General features: G+C 41.0%; 1 long non-coding RNA gene across 1 annotated transcript; it reads right to left on the bottom strand.

The window, feature by feature from the left end:
* Nucleotides 1-1,893: 1,893 nt before the first annotated feature.
* On the bottom strand, nt 1,894-10,493 carry LOC143838023 (uncharacterized). The gene is made up of 3 exons (XR_013231202.1): nt 9,677-10,493; nt 6,087-6,177; nt 1,894-3,453 (listed from the first exon to the last, which is right to left on the bottom strand). It is a non-coding gene; the product is annotated as an uncharacterized LOC143838023 (long non-coding RNA).
* Nucleotides 10,494-19,985: the final 9,492 nt, after the last annotated feature.

Here is a 19,985-nt window from a genome sequence, read left to right as displayed (position 1 = left end):
GACAAAATGGATCATAAGAGTACAGATATAAGGCAAAAGTAAATTAGTGGAAAATTAGTAAACTGTCATAATATCCAAATTATGCAGTACGGTATTTCTTTTCTAGAACAGCTAATCAGTCCTTTTGAGTTTAGTTAACAAAAACATTGGAGAAATAAAACTGTCTATGTTAGTAATTAATAGCAGACATTTTCCAAGTTGTGAAAAGAAATAATTAAAAGAGACTAGTTGCTGGCCCTATCCTTCTGCACTCAAGAATGGACACATCCCTACAAGTGACAAGATTCTCAGTTTGTTCTTTGGCCCTGAGACCAGAGAGTTAGATTCTGGATTGCATTACATACTACTTATATCACATTACAGTCATATTGTTCCAAATTATGTAAAAAGAAGAGGGGATTGTAAGGAATGTGAATATAAGAGTTGAATTATATTAGCATACATTAACATGTCAGCGTTGCTACCACACACACACACCCTTTTGAGATTCTTCGTGTTTTGGTCCCTATATCCTGGTAGATTTGTGAGAGGTTGGCCACGGTAACTGGACCCCAATGAGTGATTTTGTGTGGACAGAAAGGCTTAAAAACAAGGAGCACGAACATCTAGCTGATCGAGAGAGGGCTGCTTCATCACACATACCTCCCCCTTTCCCCGTTAAAACCCAAATGCCAGAAATCCCAAAACTGATGAGGACAATGAACAGAACATTTTATTTAACTTGGGGGATGTAGCTTTGCAGTCCTGCAGCAATGTGAACCATGCCACTTAAAAAAAAAATCTTGCAAGCAGGAAATGGACAGGAGAGTGCAGGTGAGACCACACTAGCAAGACTGTCATATGTTTATCCCTCCACATGGGCTTGTGAAGCATGATAAGGCATGGCAAATCCAGTTTTGGCAATTTCTCTCATTGTGAGGCAAATCTGGCCAAAACTCATACCAGTCCTTGGACAGCCTAAGGTTGCTAATGATGTCATGTGGAAACCCAACAACAACTGGAGGCTGTCCAAGGGCAAATTCCTCATGCGAAAATGGTATATCATTCAACCACTGTTGTCCTACAGAGGTACATAGATGCACATTGTCCTGAAACCAGTTAGGGCTGCCAACAGGCCCAGATAAAAATGTTCTGTTCCTTTAATAGAGATTTAATGTGTGGAAGAGGGTAGATGAAGTTTTCATAGTATATAGATGTAAAGGACATACTATTTAAAAAAGTATTTTCACCAGATTCTTGTGTAACCTTTCCTTGGGTATCTCCAAGAGAAACTATACCACAGGCCTCTAAACATTTATGACGAAGTTTCACAATGTAGATGGCAACAGCTGATGAGATTCCAATTATAATTACAGCCTATACACCATAAATTATCTAATGGAGTAAGGTTTCTACACTGATTAAAATTCTTAGGGAAAATTATCCAGCAGTATAATACATTATCATCTCTAGTATTTCAGATCCCACTGGTTACCACAAGAGAATTAATGTGAATTTGGGAGACAACCACAAGACAGTTGTGATAATACTTCAGTTATTTGGCAATTAAGAAGGTAGCCCAAACTTTTATCAAATAAATTGTTAGCTTTTGTTCAAGAAACCAATTTGTTGTTTAACCCAACACCTCTTCCTTCCATGTATCTCACTATAAATAACTTGAGACCACACAGAGACAAAGAAAACGAGACCAGTATTGTTAGGCCTGCACAATACCTTGAGGAATTCAGGAACAATAAGAAAACAGTTGGTTGCTTTGTATTTAGGCTGAAACTCCTTTTGATCATTTAAATGGCTATTTTGCCTGAGAAGGACTAATCAATTTTCTGTGGCAACAAAGGGAAAAGTAAACAACTAAATCAAAGATGGAGATCCATTAAGCAGAGAAAATACAAGACAAGTGCACAGAGTTTATTAAATATTTAGATAAATGTTCACTTGCTAAGCGGATAAAAAACATCCTAATTTAACAAAAGGAAGAAAATGAAATTTAAATTCCAAACTTTGCCTACTTGCTTCAACATGTTTGCAGGGATGTTCCAAAATAGGAAAGATAATGGAGAATCACAGTCCCAACACAACCTTTAATCTCAGCACATGGTGACATTTGTTTTTGATTGTTCGTGCTTTTGTAACAAAGGTTATTTGTTCCTTATGCAGCCTTCTGGGGTTCTTTTTTAATTAGAGAAGGCAGAGGTAAATAATTAAATTCAAACAGACAAATGTAACACAACAGAGATGCTGGCACTGTGGGAACATCTCACTGTGGAATTTTAGGGCACAGCAAAATGTTGCACAGAAATACATGGGAACTAGCGAGCTCTAAAAGTACAACATCCTCTTCAGTCTTCTCACTAAACATATTTTCCCATTTGTTATGCAGAGTATGTAATGGGTTTTCTTTTGTTTGTAAAGATGCCATTGTGTACAAAAAGCCCCCCCCCAAAGCATCTAACCTTCTATCTACTCTGGATCCAGTGTGTTGCTGTTGTTAGGTGCAAAGTCATATCCGACCCATCGCGACCCCATGGACAATGATCCTCCAGGTCTTCCTGTCCTCTACCATTCCCCGGCTCCAGTGTATGATTGCACGTAATTCCAGTAACCTTGCTAAAACTCAGATTTTTTAATTCAGTCAGTGTTCAGAGATAGAAGCCTGTGTGAAGATTCTACATACACTGCCTTGAGTTATATGATGGACAAAAGATAGGATGACAGTTCTTATCATACTGAATCAGATCATTGATTAGGTCAATACTGACAACTGACTACGTCAACACTGTTTACTGTGATAAGCAGGATTTCAAGCAGAGGTCTTTCACATCACTTACTACTTGATACTTTTAACTGAAAATGTCAGGGTTTGAACCTTCTGTAAGCAAAGCAGATGCTCTACAATTCAGTTGCACATCCTCAACATGGTCCTTCAAATGTGTTTTGTTCAAGGTCTTTTCCTTGTTTTAACATTGGGAAAGGATTTTCCTCAGGACGTGCTACTAAATGGCCTCAAAGAAGTTTCACCATTTCCTATATTAAGTTGACTCTTTGACCTGAGACTGTGTACAGAAAATAAATTACACATATAGTAATGTAAAATTAATGGGAGTGACTTTCTCCTCAGTAAGCCTGATTCAACATAAATAATATTGTTATCTTCTTCATTCATGTTTAGCTTCCTAGTGTTGGGTGCATTTAATGAGAGTAACCCAGGAACAAAAACAAACGCAATCTTTTTTTTAACTTCCATACCAAAAGACTGTATATAGGAAATATGTATGAAGGACATAATCATACAAGTTTTATTTTGCTGGGCACCAGTGAAGGATCAAAGCATGTTATGTGATCTCTCCCGAACCTTCTGCCAGAGCTCCCACTCTTAGCCAAGCTGCTCTTGGATGAGGGTTGGTTCTTTTCATTGGCAGCTTGTTCTAGGGATCTCTTTTATCTGAGTGACAGCTGAAAAACATTAAGTTGTATAGTAAATCTTTTAACTAGAGCCTGGAAAGTGTGATGGCTAAACCACAAACAAAATGAAAGAAGCCTGCCATATATTTACTATGCTGAACAATTTTAATGTTAATGGCCCAGTCTAACCACATATAACAAGTACAACCTATTCAGTTTTCAACAAGGTCTTAAAACTAGGTATTTTGTGAGTAGAGAGGTTCTGATAAATTTATTTAGGGCTTGTCTACTTGACGTTTTTTCATCTTGAAAGACATCATAAAATGTACTGGAATGCTAATTATAAATTAGAAACTATCCCCTTCCCTTCACTCACAAGTGGTAGAAATAGGAAGTTCTTACTGTGTTGTGGAAAGAGACAACACCATCTGAGATACCTCTGTGCTTAACAAGGAATGATTAAAAATGTTATCTGGAAGGTTTAGAGCAAAACTTAAATTTGTAAAACCAACAGCTAAACACAGCTTATTCTTGCTTGTCATTTGGGCCTAATATCTCTTGTGTTAGGGTTGCCATACTGTCCCAGCCTTACCTAGAGATGCCAGTCCCCCGGTGAGACTTGGGGATCTCTGGAATTATAGCTCATCTCCTGACTAAAGATATCAGTTCCCCTGGGAAAATGCCTGCTTTTGAGGGTAGGCTCCACAGTGTTATACTCTACTGAGGTCCTTCCCCACCCCAAATCTTGCCCATTCTCAGCCCCACCCCAAAAGTCTCCAGGTATTTCCTAACACAGAGCTGGCAATCCTAGGTTCACTTATAACTTGAGCATGCTACTATATACCTGTATAGACCATTCAGTTTTCTAGACCAGGTGTAGTCAACCTGTGGTCCTCCAGATGTTCATGGACTACAATTCCCATGAGCCCCTGCCAGCAAATACTCATGGGAATTGTAGTCCATGGATATCTGGCGGACCACAAGTTGACTACCCCTGGTCTAGATCCCAGCTTTCATTTTAAAAAATTTCTGTCTTTTACACCTAGTGTTAAATGTTTAAAAAAGTGTTTTCTGCTTAATAAGTTCTGGAAAATGGTACGTTCTACCTTCCATTGTTCCAGTCAGTAAAAAAATTATTCAAAAAAATAGTACTGTGTAAAATGGAGCATTTTTTCTCTCTCTTAAAGAAATTCTTTATGTCCTTTTCCCAGCTTAATCTGTATTATTGAAAAGCAGCAATAAAACAAACTAATGTAAGCTACTTTGGGAAGAAAGGTGGGATATAAATGAAGTAAATTAATAGGTCTGCCCTGTCAGGTGCTTTTGTCTTTGGAAGCTGTGGAGACTGGAAATCATTTGCCCTATCTGAAAATCTGAATGCAAAATGATAGACTTGTAATTATTTTCTTTTAAAGCAGATACGTTTTTTGTGATCCTTCACAAAGGGTTTTTGTGGTAGTTACCAGGAGGAGATGCAGAGCAACTGGTAGCACAAGTAATGAGCTTGAGCAGCATAATTAGCAGACAATGTGCAGAATATGAAAAAATGTTACTTTTATTTGGGGAAGAATATGGCAACCCTCTCTTGTGCCCTTTCAGTGAAAAGCAACAAGTGACTACTGAAAAGAAGAGTGTATATTTAGCTGGCTTATAGTGCTTCAAAACTGCTGTAGTGTCATAAGGCCTACAGCTGAAAAACACAATAAGACACAAAGCTCACCCTTATGGTTGTAACTATGAACAGGAAAGCTAGTCACCATGACCTTTTGTCACTAGGACCGTTTCTGCTCTGGGAACTTCGCTGCCCTGGCTTCCATGTGGAAGCACAAATCCGGGATAGATGAGGTGCATTGGGCCAAATGCTCCCCTGTGCGGGAACAGGAAAGGCAACTGGCCTTTTTCAAATTCTGGCCTGCAGCCTGGTGCGAAGCCTCCAGCGCAGAAACAGTTTAATCTAAAAATGTCCAGCAGTTACTGGGACAAAAAAAAGTAGTTGTGTGGATCGAGTACATTCAGTCTGATACACAAGCTAGTAAACTTGACAAAGCTAATGTCATTTTAAGAGTGGATGAGTTGATCTTACGGGTTAACTTCTAACTTTAAATGTAGCTGGTTTCAACTACTGTGTAAAAGATTACTGTTGATGTAAAGAAGTATATGGTAAAGTGGGTAAAAAAGGTAAATGTCTGGGAATATAGCTGAATAAGCAGAACTGTTGATGTAGGGAGATAGGAGAACTATTTTTACAAAGCTTGTTTTTGCTAAGTCTACAGAAAGCCATAACTATCTCACATAAGGGCAAGATATATTTATACCTTAAACTTGACAAAACGTGATGATACATATATGAGAAAATATGTATGTGGTAATCAAAAGACATCTGCACATGTCTAAAAGTCGTTTATCAAATTGTATAAAAGATTATTGCTAGTGCCTTCTCAGGTCTTTGTCATCAAATCCCCCTTTATAACGATAAAGCTCTTTCTGGAATCTCCCTGATGCATCCTTCATTGGGTGTAAGAACCACAGGCAAACAAGCTCATTTGGGTACTCAGTCAAATATGCAGTGCAGTCAGCAGCCCTGAAGGTACGAGAAGATACAAGGCAATGGGACATTCATTATCACTGGAAACAGTAAAACAGGATTGACATCCTGTCCCATGAAGAATGTGGCTTGAATTTACCTGGTTACCCCCAAAATCTCTAGGCTTCAGATATTAGTACCAGCTTTACCACAGCTGGATCTCACTGCAGGCTTTCCTTGAAATCTGCCTACTAGAAACAATTAAGAACATAGATAAAATTGTCATAAACACAACTTAATATAATATAAACACAATTACAGCTAGACCAATGCTTCCTAACATTTAATCCACTACCACCCACCAAGCATGCAACATTATCATTGAATTCCCCCATCCAACCAAACATAAAAACAGTACTCCAATAACTTCATTAATATTAGTGTGTGTGTGTGTGTGTGTGTGTGTGTGCGTGCATGTGTGCGTGCGTGCTTGTGTGTGTGAACAAGAATATTATTCAATGAGACCTTAGCTCCTGATAGTTAACATTATGTTGAATCCTATTTACTGTGTACTGGGGGTAACATTTAGGATCTGGGGATTTGGTGAAGACATGTAGAATTTTATTCTCAAGATGGCATAGGTAAAATAACCCTATTTTTCTTTAGTGTCTATCAGGAGCCATTGCAAGTGTGGCTACTTGAAATCCTCCTCCCCCCCAAAAAATTGCTCCAAAAACTTCTGAATGCCTCAGATTTGTAAACAGTTCCCTGGGAAGTTGTATGGCCTCGTTAAGAATCACTGAGATAGACCCACAGGTCATAAATCTTACACAAAGACAGGTGTCTTTATAGCCTACACCAGCCTTTCTCATTTTTTTTTTTACTGCTGAGAAACACCTGAAACATTATTCAGGCTTCAAGAAACCCTAGAAGTGGCTTGATTGTACAAAATAAGGTTGGCAAACATAACCGTGTACACACCCACCTGGGGCTCCTCCTTTTCTCACCCCCTCCAGGCTCGTCATTGGCCATTTTGGGAGGGCAGTCAGGTCGACCATATATGGTCATATCACCAGATAAAGGGTTAACACATTTTTTAAACTATATTAAAATTAACCCCCACTCATTCAGGAAACCCATCCAGGTTTGTCAAGAAACCCCAGTGTTTCACGAAACCCTGGTTGAGAAAGCCTGGCCTTCACACACAACATATGCATGGACATGGCCAATGCGTAATCAAGGAATTGGAACAGCATGCAGGATCTGTTTATCACCTACATGCATTTGCTGCATGAGGGAACAGTATGCCATTCACATTGTGTATATCCTTATGACAGGTCATGTTACAATATATAGCCCTTTCTAGATAGTGTATGGTCCCTGCTTTTTGAGTTCAAAGTGCTACAGCACCCTCAATGCACCCCTCTTTTAATTCCCTCTCAGTTTGTTTTTTCTCTCTCTCATTAGATGTTTTCTCTCATTAGATGGGAAGTCCATCTGGCTCCACTGTCTCTTTGGCCATGCATTCATCAGCCACTAATTGTTAGGGACAGCTTTCTAAACCTGCGGTCACAATGGTGCTCCATATACGTTAGTTGAAACAATTAGTGAAACTTGGTGTACCCAAGCTGCTGAATTACATGGTGGAATGGAATTGTTTATTTACATCATTGGGGGGCAGGGGTTATTTTGTTAAGGAACATAGTAGCAATACCACATTCCTGAACAAAACATAATGCCCCAGCCGGCTCTGCTGCACAATACCGTAGAGCCTCCTGGGGCATTTTTTGTCCCTTTTGGGATGCCATAGCTGGGGGAGGAACCAGGCCTGGATGGCCTGACTCTTCCCTTCCCTATGGCCTAGGTCCGGCATTGGCCCCATTGGTGCTCAGGGCAGGGAAGCGAATGCATTCCCTCACTGCAGGGCATCAGGGGACATGAGTCATGCCAAGCCCAGGATGACCCGGCCTGATACTGATGTTGAGTGAAACCAGGAATTTACCCTGCCATCCAACAAGTGGTAAGGCGGGGCAAATTCCCGGTGCAGAAAAAGTCCTTGTGATGTAAGTGGGGCTAAGAGAGCCCTGACATTGCTGCTCTGTGAGAACATTATCTTCAGAGCTGTGACAAACCCAAGGTCACCCAGCCGGCTGCATGCTTTAGCCACTACAGCAAGCTGGCTCAAAGTGCCTTACCATAGGAAATTAACACATATTAAATAATGCAACTAAAACAGTTTCTATCTACAAAAGAACCATCCATAAATACTGACACACCTCCCAAAAATTTAATCATGTGCTGAAAAAACTGTCTCAAAGAGTTCAGCATTTCTTGAACTATAAGAGAGCTGATAAATCTAGCAGAGAATTTGCATGGAAGTAAAAAAATTCTGTGTGCAAAGTACAGCTTCCTCATACGCACACTCCCGTGGTCCCCAACCTTTTTATCACTGGGGACCACTCAACGCTGGGGACCACTCACCGGGGACCACTCAACACCTTTTACTGAGGCCCGGGGGGGGGGATAGTTTACTCCTCTACTCTCAACCACTGCCCTAACGCTCTCTGATTGCTATGGTAATGTTTAAACATCCATTCAAAATAAGATACAGACACACCACAACAATGAAGTGTGTTGTAAAGGGCTGGGGGGGGGATGAAGTAAAGGGCCGGGGGGGGGAGAAGGCGTCCTTCGGGGCCCACCTACAACCTGTGCGGCCCACAGGTTGGGGATCACTAGTCTAAAGTGTCCAGAGGACTGGGACTCCAAAGGTACAGGATCAGAGTCTATCACAGGAAGGGTGGGAATTGGAAAAAATCTGCCACCCCCTCTGCCTGCAGAAACACTACTTGGAATCCAAGCAGCCATCTAGAAAGTATTGAAGGATCAACCACAGGAAGAACCCAGAAGTGAGCAGAGGCTGATCTAATCAACCAACATGAGGAGATGGACAACTGGCTTGGTCACTTGACAAGAATTGCAGCAGCAAATGAAGTGTTTCAGACAAGAAATAACAGAGCAGTTTGGAATATTCCTTCACTTATAAAATCCTACAAGAATAGAAAATTAGTACTGCAGGGAGAAAGCTCCTATTACCTATCTTTGCTTGTTGTGCTTGTTTTCTGTTTGCCGGAAGTTTTTAAGCTTAAGTGATATTTCAAAATGCTAATCTCTGTGATATCGAGTCTACAGTTTGATTTCGGCCCACCATTGTACTTTGTACATTGTATCCCATTTCCACCTCTTTCTCTGGACTGTGAAAATCAAGCCTTAGACAATCAATACAAAATAAAATACAGGAAGCATTAAAAAAACATAGAATGTTATATATTGATGAGATGATTGCTTTACTTCATGTAGGGTTACCAACCTCCATGTGGGGCCTGGAGATATCCTGGAATTACAACTGATCTCCAGTCTACAAAGGTGAATTCCCCTGGAGAAAACGGCTATTTTAGAGGGAGGACTTCATTGCATTATAACCTACTTAGGCCTTTCCCTAAACCCTCCCCAGGTTCCACCCTCAGAATTTCCAGGTACTTCCCAACCAGAAGTCAGCAACCTTAACTTCATGGCTCCAGTCATTCAACAGAAAAGCAGTAGTAATTAATCATAGGATAGAACTATACACACAGCATTTTATTGGTCTTAATCTTCATTTTTTTCAATCCTTCACCCATCTGGCAGTCCAGTTGCATACCAAAATACTTATCAAGCATTAGCAATATGGTGTATCAATCATACACTTACCTCTTTCTTGCTCCTCGGAGGGAGAGGAGACTTCTTTGGCTCTTGACAAAATGTAACTGGAGTTGATGGTCAACTCTGTCATTCCTCATACAGTGGAGAGCAGATATGGCAGAAATGTTTGGAAAAAATATGTTTGGGAGGAAATGGAACTCATTTCATGGAACTCATTTCAATGGAACTCAAGAAAACTCATCAGGCTCCATATTGGAGATCACCATGTTGGAGATTTAGGCAATCTGCTGTCCTAAACACATGCTAGGGATGTACTTCTGAGTATATATGCCTAAAAATTATCCTGCATATTGCCTAAGAGCTGAGTCTTTAGGTTGCTCACCCTTGGGGAATGATCTGACAATTCAGGCATATGGAAATTGCAAGGTGGTTCCAATGATGGAAAAGGAATACTGTGAAATTTTAACTGCTGCCAAACCCTTCAGCATGAGGTTGTTTTCAGCAACCAAGACCTCCTTGAAGTTTTCTTGTACAGCTTGTGCTGAACTCTGATTTCTTTGAGCACAGCAGTAGAGCTATTCAGGAGTTCTCTCTCTTGTTTAGTTGGTAGCAGATTGACAAAAGATGCATCAAGGTCCCCTGAAAAGCAGGAGGGCTGAGGAAGCTCTATAGCCAGCTTGTTCCCCTGCATTCTCCTCCCAGCCCTCCTTACTCATCACAGTCAGGCTGCATTGTCGCTATTGCTTGTTCCCTTGACAGTGGAATCTCAGCCATTTCGACTTTAAGCAGTCCGGATGGTTCTTGCGTTTGAAGTTGCTGGAACTACATCAAACAGCCATGGATAAAGAATGCTGCTGAAGGATTTATTCTGCCTGGATAGGAATGCTGTTGTGGGGGGGGGGAGTAGTTGTAAGAGAGAGAAGAACAGAACAAAGTTTCCCCTGACCCCCTTTGTGAACTAAGAATGTTTTGGGGTGGCGAATTTTAATGAAAAGCAATTAAGTTCTTTTTTTTAATTTTAAGTTCTAAGTTGCCTAAATTATAATCAATTATTATGGTTGTTTTTATGCAGCTTCTTCCAACAATTGCCTATGAGAGAATGCTTGGCTTGTGGTTAACCATTAACAGCAGGCATCAGACCAGAAACCTTTCATTTTAATAGTAAGATTCTTCACAGCCAATGCTAGATCATGGGATATTTGCAGTCTGCCAGACTAGCTCTAAAGAACATTTCAATTTTAGCAGCACAGCTTGCTGGCAAGAGGATGGCCACCTTTTAAAATTGGTCCTTCCTCTTAAATACTTTTCTGGGAGCAGAGATTAAGCAAAGCGACACAGTTTTGTCTGCTTAAAGGTAAAGATAAGTAATAGGCATTTCATTGCATCTTGAAACAAACAATAGCTTAAGCCTTTAAGGACTAGAAACTACTTCATCCAAATGTACGCAGTGGCTCCTCACTGGATAGACATCTATTTGAAATACTATGAAACACAAGCAATAAGTAGGTAAGATGTGCTACATAGGTCACCCTCATAGGTTTACATAGAAATTCAGTGTAATTTTTAAAAGTATAAAGACTATTCACAACAGCAGCCATTGATGATGACACAATTTCCATTGTTTTACTAAAGTAGATAGTCTGTAATACCCGAGGAATCACTTGTGTGCAGGCTACTGTTAAGGACAGAAGAACCCAGCTAGCAAAAACTTAGCAACAGTATTAGTATGTAAGGTTGCTGGTCTCCAGATAGGCCAGCCAACAAAGAAGTACACAATATGAAACAGTAGCTTTAGCTTTGTAGCCTCCAGATAGGGCCTGGAGATCTCTAGAATTACAACATCTCCAGGCAACAGAGCTGGAATGCATCCCTCTAGGAAACACAACAGTGTCAGAATGGTTCCACCATTCTGGGGGGGGGGGGACAGGCCCTGTTGGCCCCTGCAGCAGGCTAAGGGATTACAAATTCTCCTGTGTTCCCTTTGAAGAAGAAGAAGAAGAGTTGGTTCTTATATGCCGCTTTTCCCTACCCGAAGGAGGCTCAAAGCGGCTTACAGTCGCCTTCCCATTCCTCTCCCCACAACAGACACCCTGTGGGGTGGGTGAGGCTGAGAGAGCCCTGATATCACTGCTCGGTCAGGACAGTTTTAGCAGTGCTGTGGCGAGCCCAAGGTCACCTAGCTGGTTGCATGTGGGGGAGAGCAGAATCGAACCCGGCATGCCAGATTAGAAGTCCGCACTCCTAACCACTACACCAAACTGCCTGGGCCAACTGAGGGCCTGATCCATGGCAGGCTCATGAGGGGCAGGGATGTGCCCGGCTTCCAGATGACCACCCTCTTGGCCTTCTCTGCCTGTACTGAATCGGCTCTTGTTGAAAACAATTATATGGGGCTAATGCAATAACAAAGATATCTCAGTTTTTATTATTTGTTCACCTTATACATCCTACATCTCATTCTACCTGACCTTTTCTTCTCTAAGTTAAATAAAATGTTTTATTTGGAACTTCAAAAGCCTCATGTGTGCCATTACAGAAATAGAATATAAGATTTTGTCTCTTCTCTCAATTCCCTGGACTGGATCAACATCAATATATATATATATATATATATATATATATATATATATATATATATATATATATATATATATATATATATATATATATATATATATATATATATATATATATATATATATATATATATATATATATATATATATATATATATATATATATATATATATATATATAAATAAAGCAACTGGATGGTATGGCCACAGACAAATAAGAAGAAAAGATATAAAGGGGCTATCTCAGAAAGAAAGAAGAAGAAAGGGAAAATCCTGTGAGGGAGGGCAGAGTTGAGATTACCATAGTAAGAAGCAGTTTTCTTAACAACTGCAAAAAGTTTGCTTTCCCTCAGTATCCATGTCCACGTGCAAACATGACATGCTGACCTTGCCTACCATAGATTATCCATCTGGAACCCTTTGGCATGCTAGTAACAACCCTGAACACTTAGGGCATTTCCGCACCAATTAAAAATAGTTAAATGCTTACCTTTCATTTTCATTATATTCCAGACCCTCCATATAATGTCGCCAACATGCAGCATCTGGGCAGTAAATGGCTGGCTACATCGTCCATTTTAAAGCGCTAGTTGGTGAATCCCAAAAAGTGGATTCACTGACCTATGTAGCGCTAGCTAATGGAGAGCAGCCAGCAGCCAAACAGCCAAAGAAAGGTATTGGAGGCAAAGAAGTGCTATCTTCGCCTCCAATGTCCTGCCCTCACACACACACCCTCTCCCTTCTTGTGGAGAAGTGAGGGGCTTTTTTAAAGCAAACTTCATGGAGCAACAAATAGGCATACAAGCGTGCGTCAAGCCAAAAATAATTTTCTCCCAAAGTGGTAACACAAAGCATGCCTCTCTAAAGTCCCTCCCCCAAATAAGGAATGAAATTTTTTATCTTAAGTTTCAAGACTATGATTAGATGCATAGGTGTTTAAATGGAGAAGAATTGAATTTTAAAAAAATTAGCGGGTATCGCAGGCCCTTTAAAATGTTGAGAAAGGGGACTGGTTGCCTGGCTTGATTGACAGGTGGAAGAAAGTCACGTGTAATCGCGTTGCTCTCTCCTGCCGTTTCAAGCAGCACTTGTGGAGGGTGCAAAGCGTGAAAAGGCAGCAGAGAAGAGCGAGACAGAAAAAAGATGAGGAGGAGCTAGGAAGCACGATTATACTTAGCATTATGCCATTTGGCTGGCGTAATGCTATTTTTACAGACGTACGGAAATGACCTTAATGTTTCTCCTAGTCCTTCCTCTGTTCCCTCTCCTACCAGCAAGTATCTGTGATCTGCTGTTTCCTGCTTATCCTTCCTGCCAGGAATTCTGCCCTTCTTCTGCCCTTCCTTGCCACTATTTTGAATTACATCACATCAAAGCAATGAGAGAATATCATATGTAGAATCTCTCAAGGCTGACTCAGAAGGCACTGGCAAGGCCACCCTGTATTGAGTTTGCCATGAAAACACTGGAGGGCGTCACCCCAAGGGTCAGACATGACGGTGCTCACACAAGGGATGCCTTTACCTTTAAAGGGCCTCTTGTGATGCAGAGTGGTAAGCAGCAGAAATGCTGTCTGAAGCGATGTCCATGAGGTTGGGAGTTAGATCCCAGAAGCCGACTCAAGGTTGACTCAGCCTTCCATCCATCCGAGGTCGGTAAATGAGTACCCAGCTTGCTGGGGGGGGGGGGTAAAACGGTAATGACTGGGGGAGGCACTGGCAAGGCCATTCTGTATTGATTCTGCCATGAAAACGCTAGAGGGTGTCACCCCAAGGGTCAGACATGACTCGGTGCTTGCACAGAGGGTACCTTTACCTTTTTATGTAGAATCCCAAAATATCCTCTTTGTTAATAGACATTTTCCAAATTTTGGGTATATCTGACTTCTATCTGTAGTATGTTAGAAATAGTCCTTTTTTTCTTTTGTAGGGACCCTATGTAACCTTCATTTCTTCATCAATCAATTTTGCTTTGTGTTTTAGAGTTACTGTAGCATAAAAAATTAATTGACAGATACATTTGTTTGTATATAGCCATAGGCCTTTACAAAATATAAAATACAAATTTACAAACAGTATAAAAATATAAAATTTAAAACTAAGAGGCTGCCTTAGCGGTTGTAACGTTGGCCCTTATTTTGCTTGCAGCCCAAGCAAATAGAGCGGTTTTATATGTTACATTATCAACCGGGTCAGATAAAAGATAGATTGTCTTTTCAGCAATAGAGGGAAGGTTAGAACCCCGTAAGATCTCATTGAGGAATTTGGCCCTGGGTTGCACATAAAGTAAGCAGTCAAAGATGCTGTGGGGTAAATCCTCCAGAGCTTGTGCACCACAAATACAAAAATGCTGTTTTTTTAGGTGTACAGCTAACATAGCCCACCAATACCTCTGTGGGCATCGTTTCAAATCAAAGTGATGTAAAAGCTGCTCTGAGATTATGGTTAGTGATCTTAATTAGATAAGAGGATCTACGGTGGTCATATTTAAACCGCTTGAACCATGTTGCTGACTTAATTTTCAAAATTTGCATTCTGTCTAACTTGGCATCACTTTTGTCTCTAAGGTGAGAGTTATTAGCTGAAGGATTTAGGAGGTCATCGGGGATGGAGTAGCGTGCAAGAAGGCTATTAAGAAGGCTATGCCATGCTGGATCCTTAGATAACATTATATTAAAGGACTGGTGACTAAATTTGTTTAAGTTGGCTAACTTAGGGTTTTTTCACAATTTTAGAATTGCAAAATGTACTTGGGCACTAAGAGAAGGTACATCTGTTTCTGCCCTCATCAAAACAGCCGGAGTTCCCCTAGGTAGGGCTAGAATTCACCTTAAGAATTATTTTGAACAGATTCTAGCCTAGGTATGATGTTTTCCTTCCATCCCCAGACCTCTACTCCGTACAATAGATGGGGGATAACCCATCAATGAGGAAGCCTCCTGTTGTATAATAAAACTTCAGAATAGTGCCCACTAGTCGTGTTGTATAGGCTCTAATGGTGTCCAGATGAAGTTTCCAATTCAGGCTCTCACTAAATGTGATGCCCAGATATTTAAATGAATTACACTGGCAAACAGAATTTCCAGATATGCTCCGAGATAATTTTTTTGTCCTTTTATTGAAGTCTATTACTTTTGTCTTATCGTAGTTTATTTTAAGACCTTCTTCTTTACAATAAGCACTAAGTTATTGTATTAGTCTTTGCATCCCAATTTTTGTGAGGGAAATTAGGGCCATGTCATCCGCCTAAGGTAAAATAGATATTTTTTTACCTAATGTAGGAGAAACAAATTGTGGGCCAGAGAGTCTTTCTACAATGTTGTTTATGTATAAATTAAACAATAGGGGAGCTAACACAAATCCCTGCTTCACGCCCTTGCATGTTGGAATTTTGTTGGTTAGGGAGCCAGAAATTCCCACTCTAATTTGAACATAAGTGTCAAATAAAAAATTAATAGTATTACAATTTTCAGCTGCTAATGAAATTATTGTTTTTGTTCTGTTTAAAGTCATAGAAATAAAAACAATTTTTCAACTATACTGTCATAATTTTTATGTTCTTAATTTTTTTAATTTTATCTTTGATAAAGTTTGGAAGTACTGTACTAGACTATATAAAAGTTAAACTGATTTAATGTCATTCTATTAACTCAGTTATACCAATTCACAATTATAACCATGCACAATTTAAATCAGATTTCTGTAGCTTAAGTATGAGGATTCTCTGTTAGTGGTGGGTCGGCATTAGTTTGACAAAATTAACCACAGAGATAATTATTCAGAAGAAATCTCTTGCTTACAAAGATTTTATTAAAGATTTTGATACAAATTAAAAAAAGAAAACAGAGGAAAGAAAACAAAGAATATACATAGCTACTTCATTATAATAAGTTTTGAGTTTCTGGTCAACAGAATAATAATTCAAATGTATGAATTTATAACAAGATTATTTAAATTATTTCAACAAATATTTTCTTTAGACTTTAAATCCACAAATCATCAAATCATTTTTATCTTTCCTCTAAGAAGTCTATAAGGGGTTTCCAAGTTAGTCATAAAGGAAGCTGTTGCCTATTCAGAAGAAATCTCAGTGATAACAAAGAAACTGAATTCCACTAAACATTTTTATAGTTTTAACATTAAAAATACCATTTTATGCAATTCGGTAGACACATCTGGCTTGAAACTTTTGACATGCATAAAGAAACACAATACTAAAGTGCAGATTGCTGGAGGTGTTCCTTGTTTACTTCATTTCTTCAAACTAATTTTAGTAAAACTGAAAGCAGCATTCAAAGTGCTGCAAAATGTCATAAAGCAGCTGCTGATAAAGTCAACAGAGAGATTACTCAAATCCTAAAGGTAAAGGTAAAGGTATCCCCTGTGCAAGCACCGAGTCATGTCTGACCCTTGGGGTGACGCCCTCTAGCGTTTTCATGGCAGACTCAATACGGGGTGGTTTGCCAGTGCCTTCCCCAGTCATGACCGTTTACCCCCCAGCAAGCTGGGTACTCATTTTACCGACCTCGGAAGGATGGAAGGCTGAGTCAACCTTGAGCCGGCTGCTGGGATTGAACTCCCAGCCTCATGGGCAAAGCTTTCAGACGGCTGCCTTACCACTCTGCGCCACAAGAGGCTCTTATTCAAATCCTAAGCAGCACTTAAATGTGACCACAGTTCATTGAGTGGTTTTCTGTGTAGTTACACATCCCTCCCTCCTTTTCCATTCCCTATGCCAATTTCCCCCCTTGTGTATAATTGCTATGGATGCCAGACCCCTACTGGAGCCAAGAGAACACTTCCTTTGGCATTGCTCCCTCTGCTTTGGAGTTTCAGAATGACCCATTATGCACGGGGGAAATAACGCACATTCGGGGTGGAATGGCGGCGACTAAAATCACTGATAATGCACGGTGCCAGCTGCAACCGGCTGCAGCTTCGGTGCATGCCGCTGAAAAAGCCGCGTTAGCGAAACGCGGAAGAAAGCGTAGCTTCCGGGTGACCGGGGCACAACCAGAAGCGGCGCTGGGATCACCTCGTGCATAATCGGTTACTCTGGGTTTTGCCGCCATCGCGCCCCATCCCGTGCATAACCAGCATGCTTCGCATCTTCCCCCTCCACCTTTTCCATGTGACCTGAAATCGCCATTTTGGCGGCCGTGCATAATGGGCCAAAGGGGGGATCACTCCCCAAACAGCCACTTTTGTGATGATCCATAAGCCCCTGGACTTTCCCCACATTCACCAAGACCAGAAAGAATGTTCCAGCCTCAGAGCTGTCAGTGGGGTGATAATCTGGTTTTTCAGAAAACTCTATGGTAAAAAAAATAATCAGCCTCAAACCATGGACTTTTTCCCCAAACCCAGAGCATCATCTCCCCCCCCCCCCCAATGTCCCTGACATGCCAACATCACTTCTAGGAAATGTCAGTACATTGGATGCTCTTCTGGGTTCAGGCTAATGCAGGAGGAGCTCCCAGATTGTGCGTGCACACATACCAGCCAACAGTGGAGTAGCACCTGCCAACTTTAATAGTTTCATAGTGAGTTCCATGTAAAATTGGCCATTCAAATCAGCCTATGAGTTCTTAACAAGTAGCATTTATGCGACACTTTCATACACACTAAATAACTCTCAATTCACTTTCAAAACACTTAGCAACAGGATTTTACTGTGTGAAATGACAAAATCCACTTGCAAATGGTCACTGAAGTGGAGCAAAACAGCATTATTTAGCATGTGTGAAAGCACACAGGGTCATCTAAATTTACTTTCTAAGTTTCCAAACTTCTTGTCTTGTTTATAAAAGTAAAATGGTCTTGGGTTGGACAGGACAAAGAAATAGAAAAGCCATCACAAGATTGTATACAGGATGTCAAGATATGGTTTGTGGTGACTGCTATATTTTGGCACAAAAATATATACCTCCTACAATATACATTGTAAAGATTTGAGTGTGGCCTCAGAGGTAAACAAAATTTTGTCCCATGTTTTTAATGACAGTGTTGGTTGGTGGTATCAATGGGGGAATGTAATTGCTCTCTTCCACACAAACCAATCTACGCTTCCCAGAAGAAGAACCCCAAAAATGTTTGGAATGTTCTAAGATGATAGTCTTTTATAGTAGACGTCAATTCAAATTATCATTTTGGAGCCATCGAGATTTTCTTTAATGAGGCAGCCATGCCCACTCTCATCATTCTTCCTTGCAGTGTTTGGCATCTCTCAGAAATGTTTTCACTATAAAGAGAGCACTCCAAATGTCACTCCTGTTTTCGACAGAGGCATAAAGATGGAGACCTTCTCCCCTTAAAGGCTGAGCAGAGTAGGGAATGTCAGCAGGCATGGTTCTGCAGCACTGCAGAGGACAAGTATGACTTGCACCAAACACGGTTCTTCACTTTTTAAAAAAGACAGGTCTTTCTGATAACCTAGTTTTCTATGTGCAATGTTTATTTTTTTTTAAATTGCATGGACAGCACTGCCATGAATATGTGAGTGAGACTGCACTGTGAAACACAAACAGCCTTAGCTTTTCATTTGTTATTTGTGGAAACTGGGTGTAGCAAACCTGTTCTCTGCAGAACTACTAGAAATGGCAGGAGTCCCGTTGCTGTTATCATTCACACTTCTGTCCTGTACTCCATAACAAACCTATGCCATAAGTGCAGCTGAAGATTTGTCTACTTACTACATCAACACACAGTTGAATTTTTGGGTTCTGAACCAACTTTGCGTATAAGTATTTGCCTTGTACCTGTTGCTGGGGGACAGAAGAGGATACATTGTTTAAACCAGGGGTCGTCAACCCCTGGTCCGCGGGCCAGTATTGGGCTGCTGGCAGCCACTCCTGCCTTCCCCCCCCCCCCACCGCAGGGAGAAGCTCGCCAGGCTAGCTTCTTGCTGCGAGTGGGAGGGGAAGAGGCAGGCGCAGCCGCTGGCACACCAGCGATGCAAACGCACATGCTCAGAGCAGCTACGCATGCGTATTTGCGTCCCTGCTGGCAAAAACACGCATGTGCGGCAACTGCGCATGCGCGTTTGTGCGGCGCCCGGGCCGTCGGCTCTCCCCCAACCCCCGGAGGCGGTCCCCAACCACAGAAAGGTTGGGGACCACTGGTTTAAACAACAGCAGATTGTCTCAACTGTTTTGGGGTTTTTTCCCCTAAGACCCGTCTTGAGTCCCAGCATTCAATGCTGGCCTTACTTTTAATTAATTATATGTATTTCTGTATTTCTTCCTTCCTAGGTTTGCCAGCTTTAACTTCCAGAAGATTTGGGAGAAAATACAGAGTCTGGGGAGAGAAGGGAGTTTGGCAGCAATATGATGCCGGAAGCACCCTCTGTAGACTGAAGATCAAATGTAATTCTCAGAGAACTCCAGATTCTACCTAGAGGGTCACAACATTATTCCTCTACTCTCTCCCCCCTCCAACTAATGGTGGGAGTGCTGTTTCTGGGTCCCACCTTAGGAAAGGAAATAATTCCACATTAGCTCAAGACCCACAATCTGATGCTCAGTGAGCTATCTGTGCTAGAAAGCTATCCATAAGCTCTGTCAATGACATATTTCATTGTCCTCTTGACAGGGAACTTGGAGGCATGGCAACACTGATGGGAACTCTTCTTTCAGTTTTCAACCCACAGCTTGAAACTAGGGGTGCCAGCTCTGGGTTGGGAAATACCAGGACACTTTGGGGATGGAGCTGGGAGTGTGCTGGATTTGGGGCGTGGGGGGACCTCAGTGGATTATAATGCTATGGAATCCACCCTCCAAAGCA

This window comes from Paroedura picta, chromosome 5, assembly GCF_049243985.1.
Source record: "Paroedura picta isolate Pp20150507F chromosome 5, Ppicta_v3.0, whole genome shotgun sequence".
Classification (NCBI taxonomy): Eukaryota; Metazoa; Chordata; class Lepidosauria; order Squamata; family Gekkonidae; genus Paroedura; species Paroedura picta.
The sequence above is the reverse complement of the archived record's forward strand: the minus strand, read 5'-3'. Positions and strand labels throughout refer to the sequence as shown.